The following is a 21,941-nucleotide window of genomic DNA, read 5'->3' as shown; positions in this document are numbered from 1 at the left end:
TTAATGTTTTAATGGTGTCAAAATTATGGTACATTTTATATGTAAACCCTATGCCATTATGGGCGGAAAAGAGGCTGAAGAAATGTTTTTCTGAGTTTTTATGGGATGGGAAGCCCCCAAGAATAGCACACAACACTTTAATAGGGGAGGGAGAGAAGGGAGGAATGGGGTTAATTGACATCGAACAAAGAAAGAACGCGCTAAGGGTTAAATTGGTAAAAAAGTTTTTAGACAAATCACACACAGCAGGATGGAAGAGAACAATGGTGTACTTTTTAAATAAAGGCAGTAAATTTAATCTGCGATGGAATATTTTATTGATGAAGACTAAATTATGGATGACTGAGAGGATGCCGGATTTTTATAGGGTACTGCTGGGAGCATGGGGGAAGTTTTTATCAAGTGTGCATTTTATTCTGAGGGGTAGGGAAAACATTTTAAATCAGCCTCTTTTTTTAAATCAGGGGAGGGAGTTGTTTTTTAAGAAATGGTGGGAGGCGGGAATTTTAAAAGTGAGAGACATTTTATATGAAGTTAAAGAAGGATTTTTACCCGTACAAGTAGTTATAGACGCAATGGAGGAAGTAAAGGAGGAGTACAGCAGACAGGAAGTAACAAATAAATATGAAATGATCAAGAGAGCGATACCGAAAGAATGGATAGAGACAATTGAAAATAAGGAGGAGGGAGCACAACAAAATGAAATATATGTACGATTGGGGGGGAAACAATATGATTTTAATAAATGTCAGGTGAAAGGTTTTTACAATGTTTTTAGAGAGGGTGTCTTTAAAAAAACGGTGGTCAACAATTATTGGATGGATAAGTATAAGGGTGTGAAGGAATGTGATATTTGGGGAAACATGAAAGGGAAAATGATACAGACAAAGCTTGAAAATTTTGAGTTTCTAATTAGGCATAAAGTGATTTTTACTGATGTTATTTTAAACAAAATTGGTATGGAATCAAGTGCTGTATGTAAAGTGTGTAACGGGGAAGAGGAGAGTTTTTTACATCTGTTTTTACATTGTACAAAACTGGATGATCTTAACGAGAAATGTAAGAATATGATTTTAAGGTTGAAAGGGGAGGATGGAGAGGAGATGGACTGGGGCAGGATTTTAATGTTGGGAATACAAAGGAAGAACAAGAACAAAATGGTCATCAACCTTTTGATAATGTTAATCAAGAGTGCTATATGGGAAAGAAGAGTGGTGGCAAAGAAGGAAAAATGGATAATGGATTTATGGTAGGTTTTTAAAAGAAAAGTCAAAAAATATGTTTAATGCCTGTTTTATTATTTTAAGCAAGAAGACCAAATGGGTTTTTTTACAACGTTTTTACAAATGAAGTATGTGTAATTTTAGAGGAGACTGGAATAGATGTGCAATTTTTAAAGGTGTTTGGAGAAAGTTTTTGATGTTAAATACTGTGTGGCAATTTTAAAAAATATATATAATTAAAAAAAAATTACAAATTAAAAAAATATATAATAAATATAATAATAAGGAAAAAACACCTTGGCCTCACTACATCGTTTAGTTTGTTTTCTTTTTACTTTCACTTTCACTTTGAGTGTTTTGGGGTGGAGTGTTTCAATTAACGGCGGAAGGACGTAATATAAAAGTGAAGGAAGACGTAACCGAGAGGAGATTGCGTCATCAGTAAGGTTTGTAGTGCGAGAGTGATGGGGATTTACCGGGTGAAACGGAAAGATGGCCGCTTATCCAACTGTTGCTTCCGTGAGCGATGACTGGTGCGTTGCACGTCAAGATCGTCGGATTTTAACAAAGATGTTTTCAAGACAAGTAAAGGCTGCTTATTCCTCCTGTCCTGGTGTCTGACGACAGCCATTACACTCTCCAGCGTCCTACATTCCTGCAAACCGGGTCAGTACCTGTACGCCGCCATTACACGCACTCATTCACTCACGCTCACACTCGCATTACATTCACTCCCGCACATTCGACGTGTTTGTGTTTCATGATTGATTAATTATTTTGCTTTTTGATCTTTTGATTTGTTTAATATTATTGACTTTGAATTGCGCAATTAATGTTTATTCCATGTTTCTTTTTCTCCTTTTTTTCTTTTCTCTATGGACATTTTATGAATGATTGGATGCGAATCTGCCAAATCGGAAACTTGAAATAGTGACGCAAATTCTACGGGGATTTCAAATTTGAACTGTTGAACTGTTTTTGTTTTTGTTTTATTTTTATTATTACCATTGTTATTTTTTGTTTCTTTTCAAACAAGACTTTTTTTTTTTTTTTTGCATTGTAGAATAAATACTTGGTGGAATGTGAACGGAGTTTCCCCATTTCTGTGTCTCAATATTGTAACAGGTGGTTTCTTTTTCTTTTTTTTTTTTTTTTTTTTTCCTTCTTCTTTTTTGCTGTCCTGGGTTATTTTAAAATTGTCAGGGTAAATTCTGGCTGGCGCCCGAACAAACTCACTTTAAAAATTCATTCTTTTTTTTTTTGTTGTTGTTGTTGTTGTTGTTGTTGTTGTTGTTGTTGTTGTTGTTGTTGTTTTTTTATGCTTTGGCGGCCACCACCGTTACAATTGTTTATCTCCCAACCCGGGATGACGAGCTGTGATGCTTCTAACCGAGAGTGAATAACAATCTGTCTGGAAAGCTGTATTGTATTGTATTGTTAATGTTTTTTATTGGTTGAAATTTCATTGATATATCTGATCAGTTTTGCTTCTAAGGTGTTTTTCTTATTTTATTACTGACAATGTGAAGTATTCTTAATGTGTGTTTAATCATTTATGTTTTAAGACCTCTAATGTGATACACATGCTTGAAAATTGTATTATGAAATTTCTTCAATAATAATAATAATAAAAAAAAAAAATAAATAAATAAAAAAAAAAAAAAAAGTGCGTCTGATCTCGGAAGCTAAGCAGGGTCAGGCCTGGTTAGTACTTTGATGGAAGACCGCCTGGGAATACCAGGTGCTGTAAGCTTTTGGCTTTTCTTCACTACTGATATAATATGCTGGCCTTCAGGGGGCTCACCTTTAAATAGCCCACACTTTGCAGCAAACCTCGCTTACGGCCATACCACCCTGAGCGCGCCCGATCTCGTCTGATCTCGGAAGCTAAGCAGGGTTGGGCCTGGTTAGTACTTGCATGGGAGAGCGCTTGGGAATACCAGGTGCTGTAAGCTTTTGGCTTTTCTTCACTCTGGAGAAGTTTTTTATCCAGGATATCCCTGTACTTGGCCGCATTCATCTTTCCCTTGATTGCAAACAGTCGTCCTGTCCCTGCAGCTGAAAAACACCCCCACAGCATGATGCTGCCACCACTATGCTTCACTGTTGGGAATGTATTGGACAGGTGATGAGCAGTGCCTGGTTTTCTCCACACATACCGCTTAGAATTAAGACCAAAATGTTTTATCTTGGTCTCATCAGACCAGAGAATCTTATTTCTCACCATCTTGGAGTCCTTCAGGTGTTTTTTAGCAAACTCCATGAGGGCTTTCATGTGTCTTGCACTGAGGAGAGGCCTCCGTTGGGCCACTCTCCTGAAAAAATGTTTTTGAGCAGTAAATCATAACATTAGAATGATTTCTGAAGGATAATGTGACACTTAAGACTGGAGTAATGATGCTAAAAATTCAGCTTTGAAATCAGAAATAAATTCCATTTTAAAATATATTCAAAGAGAAAACAGCTATTTTAAATAGTACAAATATTTCAAAATGTTACTGTGTTTGCTGTACTTGGATCAAATAAATGCAGGCTTAGTGAGCAGAAGGAAAAAATTATTTAAAAAAACATTAAAAATCTTACTATTCAAAACCATTTGACTGGTAGTGTATCTACATCGTCTATCTACAGTATGTTGTTAATTGGCCTTTTTTATGCTTTTGATTTACATTGTTACATTTACATACTGTAGTCCCTTCACAAGATAAAATCCAGTTCACATTTGTATTTTGGAATTGTATCTCGATAAATAAAATAGTTCTTATATTTATTACTGTTGTGTCATTATTTTGGTTGTCTAGAATAGGACATAAATGTGTGGAAGTCATTGACATTAATTTTTGATGTCAAGTTTTTGACGTCAATTTGATTTACATTTTTGACATGTTTTTTGACGTCAATGTTTGATGTCAATTTGACGTCAGTATAATATCAATTGCCCACTGGGCTGAGCAGACCGATCACTGTATGACATCAAAGTACTTTGAGAGCTATAGAGAGCAGAGCAGACAGCTACTTATGATTTCAAATCACTCTCACGGTACTTAAATGGCATACAATGATCGATCTGCGCAGCAGAAACAGCCAAAACAACAGCAAGTTTTTAAAGAGGTTCACTGTTTCTGATGTAAGCAAATAAAATAATCTTTTCTAAACACAAGATCATCGTGATTAGCTGTTCTGTCATAAGCGACAAGAGCGAATCAAATAATAGATACAAACGGGCTGATAAGGTCATAGCAGTGTGATAGCCAGCTTGTCTCTAGACACAGTTGTAATAACTTTTACCTGAGAAGATATTGCTGCTTCTTTTTGGAAGATTAACTTTTTCCTTCTTTATTCTTTATACCCTGAGGTTACATCGCCTAAACGGTGCAGTGAAGTATAGTTTGAAAGGTTGCGCGTTCGGCTGTATGCATATACTGAGTCGCATCAGACAGTGCACCAGTAGTGCTTCAATGGACGAAAGCACAGAATTCTGTCAAAATGATTAGTTTTGGTGAGATTTGCACTGTTGGTGCATCCCTTGTGCATCAAATTTTGTGCCAGGCGGTGTTGCATTCGAATACAGTGTACATACTTGACAAGAGTGCGCTTTTGTTCAAGCTGTTTTGTTCAAATCTCTGATTTAGATAAGGACAGGAGATTTCCAAGATTTTCATGCGGCTGCCACTTGGGCATCACTGCACAAGTCGTGTTAGGTTTTTGACTGGACATTACTTACTGTGGCCACGGTGGATATGTCTGTGCTTATTGCAGGGGGTTTTAAACCGGAGGCAGGTGTATGAGGTTGGGCTGGTTCCTTATGTTTAGTTCCATTGGCCGATTGCAATGTAAACAAAACTCTGCTGTTAGAAAACTCACCCACACCAAGCATTCTGTCCACATTCACCCCTCATCTGTTTGAGCTCCACTGGTTACCAGTGTCCTATCATATAAAGTGCAAAACAATACTGCTTACTCATAAATCTTTACATAGTTTGGTTCCCTATCGTTTTGGTAATCTAGCATTTAGTGTTGACGAACCTTAACTCTGGAATTCTGTCCCCTGGTCAGTCTTTTGCATTACCAATACTTCTGAATTCAAAATGCAATGTCAAAATGTATTTGTATTCCAAATATTATTCTTAAATAATGTTCTATATTCTATTTTTGGGCTTGAATCTGTTGTTGTGTGCCATCTTGTTTATGTAATGCCTCTTCTTCTGTCTCGTTAATATTTTTGCTCTAATCTACTGTGTTGCTGTTATGTTTTCTTTATTGTTTGTATATTGTAAAGCATCCTTGAACTATGGAAAGATGCTATAAAAATTAAAATTATTATTGCATTACTACACCATCGAACAGTTTCAGACTGAGTCAACATTTCTGTTAAAACTGTTACTTACCTGCCAGCTAATCAATCATTATTTGAATAAACCACTGATCTTTAAAAAAACGTCACTAAAGTCAGATTCCATATGATTTAGTGTTTATATTTAAATTTGACTGCTTAAAATGTCTTTATCTGCCCTTTGAAGTTTTTTTTTAAACTACTGTAACCAAGTCATGCTGAAAAAAAAAGTACAAAAATAAATAAATAAAAAAACAATCTCAGAAGCCAAAACTTCAGGCCATGTTCTACTCTTGTCTCTGCTCTAATCACTTAACATGCTTTGAAAGGACAGGACAAATAATAAAACTTCCCACATAGCAAATTTTATCTGGCCCAGCTCCGGCCCACAAAACCTGCTTTTGCTTGGCTCACATACTGCAATGAATTACGGTCCTAGTGTGGACCAGGTCTGGTTTCCAGACAAGGGCCACACATGGGCCATAACTGGCCCAAGTCTCAGCCAAGTTAATTACCCATAACTGGCCCCGTGTTGGGCCAGATCAAAATGTAACAGTGGAACCAAAACACAACCATAAGTAAACCATATCAACACCAGTCTTTAATCAGAAAGCCCAAAACTGAGCCACACCTGAGCCTGATTCACAGGTGAAATAAACCTAGCAGCCAAAATATGGGCCATGACAGATCCATATCTCAGCCACCCGTATGACCATAGCTGGCCCTATTCTGGTCTTACACGCTGGACCAGATGGGTTCCACATGTCAGCCTCAACAAAACCATAACCAAGCCACTTGATACACACCCCTCCCAGATGAATAGTCACAACAACGACAGTATTCTGAACAAGTATTTATTTAAGCATGTTTAACATCAAAGCATTGACAGTTGTACAAACAACTCTCTAAAATGGCACTCCCCTGTCAGTTTTGCAATAAAAATAAAAACAAAAATAAAACAAGTAGAAGTTCAGTGCCATGTTTTTGTTCATGACGTTTCACTTTGAATGTAACACTTGATCATCCATGTATCTGTTCATCAAGTTTCATGCTTTGCCTAACACTTGAACATCCATGTTTATGGTCAGGAACAAGATGTACTCAATGTATAACACTTGAACATCCATGTTTATGGTCAGGAACAAGATGTACTCAATGTATAACACTTGAACATCCATGTTTATGGTCATTAACAAGTTTTACACTTTGCATAACACTTGAACATCCGTATTTCTAGTCATCAACAAGTTTTACTTCACATAACACTTTAGCGTCTACGTTTATGGTCAGGAACAAGTAGCACGCTTCAAATGACTCTGAAACATTCATGATTCTGTCAAGGAACAAGTTGCACTCTGGACAGAGCTTTTGAACATCCATTCCTAACCAGTCGTACTCTCCTCATGCACTTTGTTCTTCATCCTCTCTTTTCGGCCACCGTCTCTGTCTGGGGCCAGATATATCCATCTTTTAATGGTGGCATCAATTTCTTTTTCTGTGGCCTCAGATGTCAGACGGTTACGCCTCACAGCCGCTGAAAAACGCAAGCACACATGATGTTTAATTAACTTTTGCATCAACAGGTAATGTGGCTATTGGATAAAATACAATATTACAGCAAAAACTGAACCCAGGACCTTTGGACAAACATTCTAGTTTGTCTTTTCCCGTCTACCTGTCTTCCCGTTTTAATTGTTTGTTCCTTCCCCCAGCCCCTCATCATTTTTCTCTTATAGAGTGCATTTATGCTCAACCACACTGGTTCCAGATTTATTTTCCATTCCTGCTTTAAGCATTTAAAGGAAAAGTTCACTTCCAGAACAAAAATGTACAGATAATTTACTCACCCCCTTGTCATCCAAGATGTTCATGTCTTTCTTTCTTCAGTCGATAAGAAATTATGTTTCTGGAGGGAAAAAAAAAAAAAAAAATCAGGAATTATCTCCATATAATGGACTTTAATGGTGCCCCCAAGTTTGAACTTCCAAAATGCAGTTTAAATGTATAGAGCTTTACATTTAAAAGAGCTTCAAATGGCTCTAAACGATCCCAGCCATATAAGAAGCATCTTATCTAACAAAACGATCGGTCATTTTCAAAACAAATGAACAATTTATATACTTTTTAACCTCAAACGCTCTTGTCTAGTTTTCTTGACATACCCTAACTGTATTGACCCAGATTACACACACTACGCGTCATAGAGACGAGACAAGATGAGCATTTGAGGTTAAAATGGAACTTCCACTTTGGAAGTTTAAACTTTGGGGCACCATTTAAGTCCACTATATGGAGAACATTCCTGAAATGTTTTCAAGAAACATAATTTCTTATCGACTAAAGAAAGAAAGACATGAACATCTTGGATGATAAGGGGGTGCGTACATTATCTGTACATTTTTGCTCTGGAAGTGAACTTCTCCTTTAAGTAAAGAGAGAAAAAAAATTTGCCCTTTTCTTCATCCCTCTTCTTCCCATTTCCTGTTTTTGCCTTCTTCTAGTCAACTAAGAACTTGAAAATTCAATTAAAATAACTTTGAATATGAGAAGTATGAATAACAGTATATATTGGGCATAAATGGCAACTTACCAATCACAACATCTCGTATCTGTAGGCGTAGGAAGCCAATCTTTCCATTCACTCCTCTCATATTAACTTTCCTCGCCAAGGAGTTCGTAAACAGTCCATGCATGATTCTCCAAACACACTCCTGAACATCCATCCCACCCTTAAGAGCCAGTGTGTTTACCTGAAATCATTTAGTAATTAGTTTTAAGCATTGGTTTAATATTTAACTTCAATCACTAAATACAAAGATTATTACAGATTAAACTGGTCAAACAACTTTCTCAAAAAAAAAAAAAAAAAAAAAAAAAACACTTAAGAAACTTCTTGTGTGCTCACATTGACACTTCTATAGTTTTTATACTGACTATATATATATATATATATATATATATATATATATATATATATATATATACACATACTAAATTGGCTACGAATCCAACAAAATCCAGATCTGCACTTTTTACTGTAACAATCTTTTATTTTATATTTTATACACCATTAAACCTATAAAATTTATAAACATGCAGAACAATGCATCCGCTGTGAGCCCTATACAACAATTAATCACAGTTTTACATACGATTACAACAGTGATGGATGGATGGATGCACTTTTTTGGGCTTCAACCAACCAAACTCCATGTTGACCACTACTCACCACAATTATAAAGCTTTGAAGAGACAGGGAATTTTTATATATATAACTCCAATTGTGTTTATCTGAATGGAGGAATACACCAAGTGTCATACCAATTGTTTATGGAGGTCAGGAGTACTCCGCAGATTGTCCTCCATGTTCTGAAGAGAACCGAGATCTTTGAGTGGCAACAAATTTCGATCCAGGCCATGAATATTGTAAACCAAAAACTCTTCACCATAAAGCTGGCTAAAGTGTTTAACAAATGAAAGCAACAGAATATTTGCAAGGTCATTCATCTCCTTACAAAATTTTGGACTTGCCAAAATGTACACAGCTACAGACAAAAGCATGAAGTTGTCATAGATTTGAGGCTGTGGAACATCAATCAGCACAACTGGACCAGTATATAACAAGAACTGGCGTAGCTCTGTTGCTTTCCACCTACATCGATCTGCCACTGCCTTCAAGCAAACTCATTTGGAATGTAACTTCTCAGTGCAAGAAGTCTATCTGACACCATGGAAGCTTGAATGGATGATAAGCCACAGTGCAAGGGACCAATGGTGCTCATCCACAAGTCTAAGAGACGCCGCATTACACCCAGACAAACCAGATGCATGTAATCGTGTGGGAAACAAGTGACCATATCAATGCCAGTGTCTGCAAGAGGTGAGTGCAGGATGTGGTGTTCTTCATCAGTTCCTTGCCTAAAACTCTCATCAGTTCTGCGCTTTGCATTCACCTCAGGAAATGTCATTCGATTTGATTTCCAGACATCTGTTTGGTGACACTTGTCACATCCACGATATCCAGTGTGTGACTTCACACCTCTGATGAAGGCTTGGGCAAGAGTATCGCACATAACAGAAGCAACATGCAAAAAGAATGTTTTCTGCTTGAACAGAAACCCATCTCTCAACATTTTCAGCTCCTGAACCAGATCATGAAGATAATCAGCCAAAGAATTTGGCTTTGAAGTACCACAAAAGAGTCCAATCAACACAGGTGCCTTAGTGTGACCTTGCAGCAAACCAAGAATCGGCCAAAACTGTGTAGCAGTACTCTTGAAGAGTGGGAGTCCATCAAAATTCAACTGTAGTTTGAAGACTTGTTTGTCTGCCACAGTATGCCAAAATTTATCAAGGATTTTCCAAACTGAATTCAGAATTCCACAATAGTGGAACACACCACCAGCTATATTGGTAATGCTGTAGCTTGTTTTTGTTTTCAGCAACGTTCTTCCATCCTTAGGCAGAGAGGAATGATGGACTTTGAGAATGGTAAGAAGTGCTGACAAAGCAATTAGTGAAATTCCGAATTCAATTGGCCAATCTGCTAGTGAACTCTGCAAATCACTATCTCTCTGACTACAAGGTTCTCCAAAATCAGACTGGTCCTCAACAGAAGCTGCAGTCTCTCCATGTATTTCTTTATCCTCAACATCCTCCTCAATATTCTGGTGGTCACTTTCTTCATCACTAATTTCCACAAGTACTGCTCACTGCAGAGCCGAATGGTCTCCAGCTCCCCCTCTCTGGATGTTCAGCTCCACCTCTGTGTGAACTAATGGGTGGAGTTATGTTTACTATAGGGTAAGGGGTAGGGTTAGGGTGTGGTTCTTCTATCTCCACTAATTTCCATGTCTGATTTGGCCTCCCAATCATCATGTCTGATTCATCAAACACTTAACTCCAAATTGTCCTCCACTTCCCCTCACTATGCTGCTCATTGTCAAACAATTCACTGACTAGTCTTAGTGCCCTTCTTCTGGAATTGCCCCTATCATTGTACTTCCATACCTTTTCCATACCGTGACTTTACTGAAGCCTTTTGTTCTTCCTCCTAAAAAAACAAACAAAACAACAACAAAAAAACACAGATTATTAAAATGTTTTAATAGACAATAATGAAAATGAAATACCAGAAAAAGCTTTTTTTTGCCTGTTTGCATTCTGAAAAAACAAAAAATAAAAATGTCTGTGACAATACAGTTGTAACAGCAAAAACAAATTTTGCATTGTTTACAAATGCTACACGACTTAAAAATGATTTAAGAAATTGGAACAAAATAACTAACACCATTGTTACTGTTTTGCAAAGGAATAAAATTTATATATATAAAACAGAACCAAAATAAATTGTTCATTAATCATAATCAAGGTAAAATGTTTAATTAATCGAGATGCTGATTTTGGTCATAATCGTCCAGTCCTACATAAAATGCTGCCTTTTTTTTTTTTTTTTTTTTTTTTTTTTTTTTCTCCATGGAGGTTACCAGGAAACCTCTCTGTGTGCAGTTGTTGTCAGGCCAAAAATTTAATCTAATTCCTATGCAATTGTACATTTTAAATGGATGAAGAAAAACAATCAATCAAAACAATGTGAATTCTACAGATAAAAAACAAAAAAAAAAAAAAAAAAAAAAAAAAAAACCTGATAACAGTCATCTATGGAGCAGACAAAAAAAATCTATAATTATTATTTTTTGAACATTTCATATGCTAGATAAACTGTTAGTCATGTTGTCATTTAAAATGTGCACATCACTGATTATGTTTATGCAAACAAAAAGTAATTTGATTTGTTGTTTGTTTATTTTCAACATAAAATTGAAAATGATTTGACTGTCAGCACTTTTGAAAAACAATACCATCATAATACTGGTTATTGTGGTCATTTTGTTTGTGATACCAATTTTTCACACCAATTCATCCTCATGTAACATTTGGACTGTATTGATGATGATAGTATACTTTATATTATTGATGCCTAATTATAAATTGTTTAGTTTATTTCAAATATAGTACATTCAAAGTGAAGTAGAAACTTGCCCCCTTTTCAAGCATTTACGCAATTTCAACATGACATACGCCACTAATGAAATTCCAAAATATTGGTCAAACAAAAATGTATCATTTTAACTGTTATTTAATATAGTTTTACAGACATTTGCTCCAACCACAAATACCATCAAAATTGCGGTTACAATCCTAATTTGCACCATCTGCCAAAGACGATTAAATCTAGAAAAACGTACATAAGACAATGACTGACTTTTTCAGTAGTGACATGTTAGTTTATTGTATTTACACATTGGGATTTTACTCAAAAATATTTTAAATGGATTTTAAATGTGGGTCAAGATCGGCCATACTTATGTGGCCCACATATCTATATCTGACATCTGGGCCAAATACTACATTTGACATCTGGCCCATGTTTTGTGTGCCGCCTTAAAACCAGTACCACCTCTGCCAAACCCGGGCCATGTTTGGCCCACATGCTGTATGCCAGTGCCGGATGAATGCCAGCTGTGCCAGATGCACGCCAAATCTGGGCCAAATTTTTTTACTGACTGAGTATTGTGTTAAAAATAATATTTAGCTTCACTAAACATATGGAAATGTAGTCAAATGATTACTTATCTAAATAGATTATATGTCCTCTGCAGACCATATATGGGAACATTTTAAAACAAAATTGTAAAAAGCTTGCTGTGTAATGGAGCAATTATCAATCTATAAAATGCTGCAGCTTGTTTGTCATAACAATTTAGTCACAACACTCGCTTTAAAACCTCATTGTTTTTTGCTTGGTCTCATGAACAAACAAGTGATGCTTCTCTTCTGGCTGCTATAACAAATGAGCACAGCTACTGCCTTGCCAGTCAAAAGACCCTCAGTGGAAGTCTGCGATCACAACAAAAAACACAAAAATGAATCCATAGGGTACCATCAAAAAAGAAAGAAAAAAAAAAAAAACATTCTAATATTATTTAATCCTATTCAGTTTTGTTTAAAAAACACGTGCCACTAGAAATCCTACAGATAAATGTTAACAGGGAGATAAATGTTATCATACAAAATACCACCCAGCCATCAATTCATTTACACCTAACCTACTATTCTAAGGCACACAAGTACATCAGAGAGACCTTCAACTCGGGCATTTCTCACCTGTCCACAATAAGATGGTGGTACAGCAACACTGGAAAAGATTTCAGATTTAGTGATGTAGTAGTAATCTCTCTTCAAATCAAAGCATTTGCAGAACAGGCCAATGGACAAGAGATGCTCTGTGCACTAATGATGGATGAAATGTCCATTTTAAAGCACATTGATTGGGATGAGAGAAAGAATGCTTGGTTACATAATCACTGGCACAAAATTGAAGACATACCAATGGCAGCAGAGGTACTGAAACTGATGGCTGTCTGCATTATTCAAAAAAACAAATGGTATGTGAAAAAAAAAAAAAAAGATACACTACCGCAAAAAAGTTTGGGATTAGTTTGGGATTATCTACACAGTAGATAAACACAGGGCCACAGTATTGAAAATACATACGTATGGATATTGTGTACTTTCATAATTTAACTGCTTATATTCTAGAACATTTGTGGTTATCTAATCAAAATATAAAAATATGTTAGTCACACAATGGGTAAAAGTGCAGCACCACGTCTAAAAGAACTCACAGCTATCCAGTATCACACACTGGACGCGTCGCATTCGATTCAAGTGGCGGTCTACAAGAGTTTTATTTGATCACCAAATGGGCAAAAGTATACTGCTGTCCTATCTCTACTAATGCAGCATCTAGTCAACAAATTCATCTTTTAGTAATGATATGAAAACATGCACTACAGTATAATGTACACACTGTTTCGTTGTCAATGTTTTAAATCCGCCTTTGCAGTGTCCCGCTCTGTGCAGCTCACAGTGTCACGTGTCAAAACAAACTGCACGTGCTGTCAGTGATTTCCACCACTAGAGGCCGCTCTCGTGCTGTATAACACAGACTATAGGGACTTTGCTGTATAATAAGGAATTTCTGAGCCGCTCCAGCAATGGACCCAACCCGGAAAAACTATTGGCATGGATTTTTGCCAATAACAGATAGTTCTGCCAATCAACTATCGGTGCCGATACATTGGTCGACCTCTAATTAAAATGATTAATGCTGGAAACATTTGTGCTGCCACATATTTTTTGGGACCTGTCATTCTTTTTTTTTTTTTTTAGGGATTCTTTGATGAATTACAAGTAGGACTGTCAGTCAATTAAAATTTTTAATCTAATTAATTACATGATGTTTTGATGAATTAATCCCAAATTAATCACACAACAAATTTAGTAATTACTCCCAAAAAATAATTTTTTAAAAGTCATTGTTGTGTGAAGTATCAAGCAGACATTGCAAAAAGTAGCTTCAGTAAGAAATAATTTGTTTAATAAAATTTATTTTATTTGTTTCAAAATAGAATTTATTACACATAAACATTTAGGCTGCGAGGCTTAACGTAAACTATTGTTTGTTCATATGATGTAAGTCATTAATAAGCAAAACAGCTTTATTACCAACAGTCTTCAAAATACCTTCTTTTATGTTGCACAAAGGAAAGGGTTGAAACGGCATGAGGGTAAGTAAATGATGACAGATTTTACATTTTATAGGTGAACTATGCATTTAATGTTTTTATTGTTATTGTTCTTATTTTATTATTATTATTATTATTACTAATAATTTTAATTAAATGATACTCTAAATAAGAAACTGAATCTGCCAGCAGGTGGCGGTAAATGTCTTGTGTCATTCACACGATTCGTTAAAATGCAGATTCATTTAGAAACTAAACACCACTGTGTTGCTCGGAGACGCAACAATTCTGCTATGGCTTCAAAGGTAATATGTTCTCTACAAAATTGAGCAAAAACACATAATATTGTGTTTAAAATACAGCACAATATCAACTTCTTATTTACTGAACTGTTATATAAAATCACATTTAAGCTCGTGATAAATCGGGACAAAATCAGCACTCCTGTCATATTGCTCTTGCTGCCCGTGTGATATCCTGTGATATGCCAGTTATTTCTTCATAACTAATTAATTAAGTCAACGTGTTAAACTGACAGCTCTAAATACAAGTTAAATAGAACAGCTTTTATTTAAAATATAAATTTAGCAATGTAAATCTATGCTATCACTTTTTATTACTTTGACACATCCTTGGTTTCCAGCACTGTTAATAAATGAGTATATTAGAATGATTTCTGAAGGATCATGTGACACTTAAGAGTTGACACTTAACAGCTGATAAAAATTCATTTTTGCATCACAGGATTAACTTATATTTTAAAGTATATTAAAATGAAAACCACTATTTTATATTGCAATAACATTTTTCAGTATTAGTGTTTTTTTCCTGTATTTTTGATCAAATAAATGCAGTCTTGATGAGCATAGGAAACTTCAGTAACACTTTATTTTAAGGTGTCCATGATTCAGAGTAATTACCTAATTAAGTACACTGTAAAATATAAAACGTAAATTTTACGGTAAAAAAAACGGCAGCTGTGGTTGCCAGAACTTTACCATCAAAAATATGGTTGGAAAGTTATTAGTTTTACAGGATTGCACCCACTATACTGTATATTTTACAGATTTTATTTTTTTACCATTTATAACTGTCTAATTAACATATTTATGTTACTATAAAAACTGTTTATACCCGTCAAATTCCAGGGTTTACATTTTAATATTTACGGTTCATGACCATCTTTTTTACAGTTCAGAACTGTCTAATTTATAGGTTTATGTTGTAATAAATATAAAACCTATAATTATTTCACAAAGCAGACAGAAAACTATTTAAACCAAGGAAAAAACATTAAATATTTAAATGCTGTTGAATTATTTTCAATATAAATAAACTGAACATAAGTGAATTCATTCAGCAATTCTGTGAAAGCACCATTTTATCATAGCTGGGAGCAAGAAGAGATAGAAGTTACACTGCTAAACATTCAGATTTTACCTTTAAGAAACTATTAAGAATACTTGTATACTAATTGATGAATACAAACCTAAAACAAATCATCAAAACCCATCAAAATCTAATAAAAACTTACACATCAGTGTGGTCCCAAATATTTTTAATAAAGACTGGCAGGCATTCAAAATAACATTAGTGTTTTTTTTCTGTTCTTGTGTTTTATCATAAGTACACAATGGCTTAAGATTAGTCTTAAAATCAGACAAGAATCAGTCAGATGCATTTCAAATTTAGATTCAGAATTTAAAATATTTCCACTATCTAACTGCCACTTTAAACCGAGCTTGAGAAGAAGGTAAAGTTTAAGTCGAACATTTACAATAATAACTACTAAAGCTGAACAAGGAACAACACAAGTTGCAGGGCACCTTTGCAGGCCATTTACAATGTCTCTCGCCACTGTAATCAGAAAGGTCAAAGATTAAGGTGAAGACTCTTGGGTTCACTGAGAGTCGTTTTTTGTTCTTCTTTTCCACTACCTTTGTGCCCTTTTCAGGATTGATGATGAAAAAACACCTTGAAAAGAAAAAACTTTGAAAACCTATGCAACACTGATTGTTAACTCCTTTTACTAAAATAGATACCCCAAATGGTTAATACTTAAGGACAATTATAAGGACATTCACAACTATTACCTCTCTCAAATGTCCACATTATTTTAAGGCCAAATATGCAGAACATGACAAAAAGTAAATAATGTGCAAGACCTGTGTGAATTTTCAGAAGATTTATGTCTCAGATTAAACAAGACACTTGTGAATAATTATCACAAAACACAGAAACACTCATGAGTTAGGTAACATCATACAGTAATAAGGCATCTAGGGTGTCTAAGCTTTTGAACTGGATTATTTTTGAAACTGAGTTATTAATCTGTGTTGTGGAATATATGTAAAATATCTATTATGTGGTGCAGTTTGATCTGGGCAGTACTAATTAAAAAAAAACATACACTGCAAGGAGTATGTAAAATACAGTGGCGGTCGGTGCCTCCTCTTCCGGGCCTGCTGGAATGTGAAGCGTGTCCAAAACATGTATGTAGCCCATCATTTGTGTGGCTCATCATGTCAAAATATGCGTTCCACACCTCATACGAACCTACATGCAACGCATCATGTCAAAATACATGTCTGCTGCAGATGCATTAAAGGGGTTTATGATAAAAGAGACTCTCGTGTTTGCTAGATACTCGCTTAATATTATTGTGAAATCAGAGTTAAGGATTAAGCAAGTGTCTGTCGAGTGTATTGTAAAGGCGATCATCTCTTTTATCCTATGTTGACATGACAAGCCATGCACATATGTTCACAACGTGCAAAACAAATATTTTGACACGACGAGCCACACACGACACCTCGAACACATATTTTGTATTCCAGCAGGCCCGGAAGAGGAGGCACCGACCACCACTGGTAAAAATATATAAACTCAACTTTATAGATAAACATTTAAACATTAAAGCTTTGAGGGTGCTACTGTATATGAATAAAACATAAACTTACCACACACAATGATGCAAGGCGTCACAGGCAAGTTTTCCAACTCTACATCCTTTGCAAGGCTTGTGACTATTTGAATGAAGAAGGAGCTCCTCTTTCTCATCAAAATAGGAGAGAAGTAGAAGAATCAAGTCTTTCACATCCTCTGAGCAACCATTTGTGTGTCCTCTCAAAACTTTTAATTTTTGTGACAGCCTGTAAGACACGCTTGTTCCTGGTTGCACAAACATTCCTCATGAAGTTCAACAGTCTGTTTCCCTTTGTGTCAATGCTGTTTAGGAAGGTCTCTTTAAGTGGTATTCCTGTGAGGTCTTTAAAGTGCACTTCCATTACACTTTCCAGAAAAAAAAATGGGCACTCCTCAGTAAGGGTTTTCATGTCTGTTCCTTTGTTGATATCTTTTCATTGACTGTAGTATGTAGATTTCATGACAACCTTCACTTCCTCTTCATTCCAGTCAGTTGTTTGTGACAGACTCCTCATCTTCTCGTTTTTCAATAGCTGACTCTCAGCAGTTTCACTGAGGGGGGTAAATTTCACCTCCCAATTAATGCAGCCGTATCTATCTTGGACTGCAACTCTTTTTTCAGGAGTGACTTCCTCAGTGTCACATTCCTCTGTATCATGAATGCACTTTTTTATTTTTGGTGTGCTGGTTCTTCTTGCATTTTCAACCCTGGCTTGAAATTGTTTGACAAAGGAGTAGTATCCAGGACCAATCACACTCCCTTCAATCACATCTTGCAAAGACTTTGGATATTTGGCAACCATCCTTTTGGTGACCTCCGTTAAATTCTTCCTACTTGGACAAGCACAAACTTTCATCATTTTCAACAACTATCCTGACAATTTCCCTACGCAACCGAGGGCTTGGCCTTTTCTGTCTCTCAAGTGCCTGCATTAATTCCTCAGGGAACTTATTCCATGGGACTTCAAAACTGTCCACCCAGTTCACACTAGAAGGGGAGGTGCTGGGAGATAAGTATGAAAAACTCTGGGATAAAAAAAAAAAAGATCCTGGCGATGAACAGACTGGTTGCTTTGGGGTTTCAGAAATTTGTGCTGTAAAAAAAAGTCATAGGTACATACTTAGTTGGACTAGGAATAGTTTGTTGCCCTATTGTTATTCAAAACCAGGTGTTCATTTAGAATGACAAGATAGTAAGTAAATTACAGACAAACTTGTTTTTACAGTTGAACAGTTACTTTAACGGTCATAATAATATTTTGCCTCACTGTTAAAATAAAATGTATTAAACAGAACAAATAACCAAAAATAATAACGAATAACAAAATCGCTACTTTTAGTAACAAAAGTAATAAATATGTCTGACCATTACAGGGATAGTTCACCCAAAAATGAAAATTCTGTCATCCTTTCTTGCCCTCACATTGTTCCAAACATGTATACATTTTTTTTTTCTGCTAAACACAAAGGAAGATATTTGTAAGAAAGTCAGTAACTAAACAGGCAGTAAATGGGAATGAGATCTGCTTGGTTACTGACATTCTTCCAAATATCTTCCTTTGAGTTTAGCAGAACAAAGAAATGTATACACGTTTGGAACAATCTGAGAGTGAGTACATGACAGAATTTTCATTTTAATATTAAATAGGGATGCACAATATTGGATTTTTGCCGATATCCGATATGCCAATATTTTTCCATCTCATTTTGGCCGATACCGATACCTATACCGATATATAGATCCTTTTGTTTGGAAAGTTTGTTTTTAACAAGAACAAAGATGACACGATCTTCAAAGCAAAAACAAAAAGAAAAGTATGCATGTTTTTTTTTTTTTTTTTTTTGCTCAAGAATACCATGCAGGACACGAACAGGACATAATTCATTTCTACAACGTGTTAATTCATTCCTACGATTTAATTTGTTAATTTGTAAAAGGAGGGAACAAATTAATACGTCATATTAACGAATTATTAATTTATTGCCACAAAATCTTTTATTTCCCACCCGCAATTTATCACAGTAAGAGATACGAAAACATGGATTAACAGTGAACGACAAGAAAATAAACATGCGAAATTAAAGGGTGAGACGGTGAGGATTTGGGAAAATAAAAATATTATTAAGCTCATGGCAATTTGTGCACACCCTCAGCACATGTGAGTTAACACATTCCTTACCGGCAAAACATATCAGCATAATTTTTCATATCGGGCCGATGCCAATATTTACATTTAAAGCCATTATCGGCCGATTCCAATATCAGTCCGATAATATCGTGCATCCCTAATATTAAGCTATCCCTTTTTTGTAATGGAAACAAATGCATGGACTTACTGGTCTCCTTTAGAACAGAAATACATTTCCTGGCTTGAATGGGCTTCAGTACAGCTGCCAAATCTGATTCCTGAAGAAATCTGAAATCTTCTGGGGCCTCCACTCCAAGTGATTTTAAGGTGTCCTCAAGAGATTTTTAGTTGCGATTGGGAGTTCAGGTAATACAGCATCAATGGCATTGCTGATGTTTGAAGTGTTTAGCTCTGAATCACCCATTTCTGAAAAACAACCAAAATAATAATTCACATAAATTAACCAAAAATTTTGAAAATACAGATCAACAATCATGTTCGGTGTGACATCACACTGTGCTTTAATGGAATGACCCTTTTTTCATTCATCATATATGATGTTGAAGGATAGAAATCTGCAAGGTCATTGATTTTCACACAATGCATTATTTCAGTCTGATTTTTTAATTCATGCATATGGTATGCAGGAATGAACTCTGCTACATACTTTCTCAGCAGAAAATGAACAACTTCATCTTATCTTCATCTTTATCTTATGAGAATAAGTTCAAGTTCTCCAAACTGTATTGAGTCCATATTATTTGTCACAAGGAACTGGCCCTTTTTGTATAACGTACCCCTGTACTTTACTTCTGCTGAGACTTTGGTATGGTTCTCTGTAAATCCAAACTGCCTCACTGCATCTTTAATCACCATACAGCTCTGAGTAAAATGCAGTGCTGTTTTTTCCCCTCAAAGTTAGATCACACATTGACCCTTCTGACAGATTGTTACATTTGATGCCTTTCAGAGAGAGTGAAGCACAGGTTTTGGAAATTCTTTAAGTTCCTAGCACATCTTTTAAAGTAACTGTGCTTACTTTCAAAGCACATTGTCCACAACCTGATCAAAGGACCAAACTTTAAAATCAGTGCAGGGTAGTGTCGCAAGTAGTGATGCTTAGGCTTTAGCCTATGTCCTGGAAAGAGAGAAAATCTACAAGCAAGATATTCTTGGATAAGAACATCAAGGTATGCAACCTTAAATTTTCTGTGCACAAATCAGCTCCACAATGCCTTTTAGCTGAAGGGTCAACTGCCAAACATCATCTGTGGGCTCTTTCACCTTGTCACACATGATCACAGGAAGAAGTCTTAGAAAATTCCAGTTCTGAATAGCCTGACCAGAAAGCTTTTCTCCATTGGAGTTTACTGCACATGGCTTACTCAACGCATCAGAGCCACTGTACTTAAATTGCTTGATGCGTCTATTCAGAATTGAATAAGTGAACCACTTTTTCTGCTTGATGAAGTACTTCAGGTAAAGGGTTAAATCATAGGAAAGGATACCCTCAAAAATGACATGGCCTAAACAAGGTGGCAAGCCAGGCATACAAACATTGAAGTAATTCAATGAATTAAAAATGTACTCAGATATTATACCTTCAACATTTTGTTGTTCCTCAGACTGTAAAATGTCTACTGCAGATTTTATAGTTTTCAGGAGTGTGCTGAGGTCCACATGCATTTGGATCCGTTTGAAAATCTGTTCGTGTTATCCGGCAATACCTGCAGAAATATTCAGAAAAACTAAAATTTTCTGTGAATCCACTGATATTATGAGACTCCAAATTGTCCTCTGCAATGCACAAAACAGTCCCTTTAACTTTTTCCTCTGCCACAGTTATTCCATTGTCTTCCAGGTCTTTTAAGTCTGCAATGAGCCTTGAGAGAACTTTGTCATGCCCAAAGTGTTTTCAAGTCTTTTTCTTGACACAGCATTACAAGTGACATGTGGTCTGTACTTGATCTTAGATGAGGTGGTAAATTAGCCAGAGACAAATATATAGCTAGTACTTTGTGCTTGCTTTTTGCTGAACCTAATGGGTTTACCACCTCAAAAGAATCTTGATATAGAATTAGTTTGAGGAATGCACTCAATTTATTCAAAGTATATGTCTGTCCTAGTTCATGTATGCTTTGCATCTCTTCAACAAGATTTTGTATAGTTGATGCTGGCAGAAGAAAAGAGAAATATTTCTGAGAATAAGGTCATTGAAATTTTCTGTAAGATGAACTTCACCTTCATCAGTCTCACTAAATCTCTCTGTAGGGCCTGTAAGTAATGGTTCAGTTTCAAGAAACTGAGAAATTGTCTCCTTATAAAGATCTCTTATACTGCCCACAGAACATTGTCTGTGTTTCCTGGGCATGTGGGCTGTAAAGGAAGACCTTATAGTGAACGTATGGTCGCATCCTTTCACTGGACATGTCACAACACATCCTTCGGCTATATGTTCCTTTAAGTGAGCTGTTAGTGATTTGACATCGCGACATTGGTGCTGGCACATAGACATATTACATGTAAACACCGTAAGAGCATTTGTAGTATGAACATATGAATCTTTATGTTTACGGTAAAAATGAGCCTTAAATGCCCTGTATGAACAAAATGTATCGCGGCAATCTGTAGCGCCACACTTGAACACGCATCATGGTTCATTACGGTGAAGTTTGACATGTAAAACATGTTCCACAGAAATAACAGCTAAATATTGTAAATAACTGTGAACAAACACGCA

General features: G+C 35.8%; 1 long non-coding RNA gene and 1 other non-coding gene across 2 annotated transcripts; one reads left to right on the top strand and one right to left on the bottom strand.

The window, feature by feature from the left end:
• Nucleotides 1–3,059: 3,059 nt before the first annotated feature.
• Nucleotides 3,060–3,178, top strand: LOC127160674 (5S ribosomal RNA). Its single transcript, XR_007826818.1, has one exon. It is a non-coding gene; the product is annotated as a 5S ribosomal RNA (ribosomal RNA).
• Nucleotides 3,179–15,750: 12,572 nt separating this feature from the next.
• On the bottom strand, nt 15,751–21,079 carry LOC127160672 (uncharacterized). The gene is made up of 4 exons (XR_007826816.1): nt 20,803–21,079; nt 19,410–19,627; nt 17,108–18,166; nt 15,751–16,121 (listed from the first exon to the last, which is right to left on the bottom strand). It is a non-coding gene; the product is annotated as an uncharacterized LOC127160672 (long non-coding RNA).
• Nucleotides 21,080–21,941: the final 862 nt, after the last annotated feature.

The sequence above is a fragment of the Labeo rohita genome, unplaced genomic scaffold (assembly GCF_022985175.1).
Source record: "Labeo rohita strain BAU-BD-2019 unplaced genomic scaffold, IGBB_LRoh.1.0 scaffold_423, whole genome shotgun sequence".
In the NCBI taxonomy this organism is placed as follows: domain Eukaryota; kingdom Metazoa; phylum Chordata; class Actinopteri; order Cypriniformes; family Cyprinidae; genus Labeo; species Labeo rohita.
Note: the sequence above shows the minus strand (reverse complement) of the source record. Positions and strands in the feature narration are given on the sequence as shown.